A 2,236-nucleotide genomic window follows, 5' to 3' on the forward strand; every position below is an offset into this window, starting at 1 on the left:
TTGGGTGTGGGAGCACGCACCTCATCTCCCCGGGGCATCTCACCCCCAGCATTGGCCACGTGAAACCTGAATCCCGGGTGCCAACAGGGAAAAAAATAACCCCACCTCTGCATGATCCCGGCATAGAGTTGGCCGCGGTGGAGACCTGGGTGCATGCACAGGCTGCAGGAGCTCCCAGCTCATTTCCAGCAGCTCCCAGTGCCACCTCGGGCAAAAGTTTGCACTCATTCCTCCCCCAAAGCTAACGCGATCCCCACTGGGGATTGGGTTTGTGACGCTGCGCACGCACTTCACCAACCACAGGCAGGGGCAGCCGAAATCCCAGCCTGAGCCAAGTCAAACCAATTCCTCCCCCTAAGAGGCCAGACACCAAAGCAAAAACATCTCATCTGTGGGAGCATAAAAAGTGTATGGACTGGAACTTTGAACTGAGGAGAGCCTGGAAAATACAACTCGGCTCAAACGTGGCAAAAGGAGATCGGACTCATTAGAGTGGCCTACAGTTCTTAGTTCAGTGGAGCTTGGCAGGCCGCCCTTCTAATCTCCATAGACACCAAGGCGGAGCCTCTGAGAACAGCCTCTGAGACCTACCACATCAAACCACGCCTATCCAAGAGGGGGAGCTGCTGGAGTTTCTTTTGCTTTTTTTATAATTATTTTCATTATTTTCATTTTTTTCTTTTTGCCTTTTTCCATACATATTCTTTATTACTATTACTTTTTTACTTAAATGTTTTAATATTTTTCCTCCTTATTTTCTTTTCTTCTTTCTCCCTTTTTGTTTTCCTTTTTGCAATTCATATATATTCTCCTATAGCTCAACCCTACCTCTCCCCTCAACTGGTCATACACTTTTAGACTGTCCACTCTCCTTTGTTGTCTCTGATCTCCTTTATTTTTTAATTTTTTTCTTTTTTTCTTTTCTTCTCCCCTTTCATCTCTTTTCTCTCCATGCTCTTTATTTCCTTTTCCCCTTTTAATGGATTTGTTTGTTTGATTGCCTGTGCATTTGTGTGTCTCTGTTACCTCTGTCTTTGTCTGTTTTCCTTCTTAGGACCGCACCAAGGAAGAAGATAAAGTGTGCATGACAGCGAGCCCCAAATATTGCTGAGTAGGGAAATAAAATACTCAAAGGCACAAAAAGAGAAACCGAGAGACACCATTAAAAAATATTTCCTGAAATGACAGGCCCTGGACGGTCAAAAAGCCCCCCTTTAACAGAGAAATATTAACAGGTGCACAGTGCACAACGAGCTTTCTAAAGGTGACAAGAGACAGAAAACTAACAAAAATGACAAAACGAAGGAACTCGCCCCTGAAGAAACTCCAGGAGGAAGTCACAGTCACAGAACTGCTCAAGGCAAATCTAGACAACATACCGGATCAAGAATTTAAAAAACTTGTCATAAAATTAATAGCTGGGGTAGAGAAAAGCATCAAAGAATCAACTGAGACAATGATGAGTTTAAAAAGGCTACAGATGAGGTGAAAAACAAACTGGAGTCAGCCACCTCAAGGATTGATGAGGCAGAGAGAAGAATAGGTGAATTAGAAGATATAGTGATAGCAAAAGAGGAAGCTGAAAAAAAGAGAAAGAAATTAATCCAGGAGCAGGAAAGGAGAATTCGAGATCTGAGTGATACAATCAAACGGAACAACATCCGTCTCATAGGAAATCCTGAAGAGGAAGACAGAGAGAAAGGGCCTGAAGGGATACTAGATCAAATTACAACTGAGAATTTCCCAAATCTGGGAAAAGAAATATACATTCAAATTCAAGAGGCACAAAGAACCCCCTTAAGAAGTAACTTGAAATACCCTTCGGCATGACATATCATAGTGAAACTGGCAAAATATAAAGATAAAGAGAAAATTCTGAAAGCACCTAGGGAGAAAAGGGCCCTCACGTACAAACGGAAACCTATCAGAGCAGATACAGACATATCTAATGAAACCAGGCAGGCCAGGAAGGAATGGCAGGAAATCTTCAATGTGATGAACAGAAAAACCATGCAGCCAAGAATCCTCTACCCAGCAAGCCTGTCATTCAAAATAGAAGGAGAGATAAAAGTGTTCCCAAATAAACAAAAATTGAGAGGTCATGACAACCAAACCAGCCCTACAGGAAATCCTAAGAGGGACTCTATAAGGGAAATGTTGCAAAGAATACAAAGTGCCAGACACCACTATAAACATGAATTCTAGGGAGAACACAGTGACTCTAAACCCACATTTC

This window comes from Suricata suricatta, chromosome 12 (assembly GCF_006229205.1).
Source record: "Suricata suricatta isolate VVHF042 chromosome 12, meerkat_22Aug2017_6uvM2_HiC, whole genome shotgun sequence".
Classification (NCBI taxonomy): Eukaryota; Metazoa; Chordata; class Mammalia; order Carnivora; family Herpestidae; genus Suricata; species Suricata suricatta.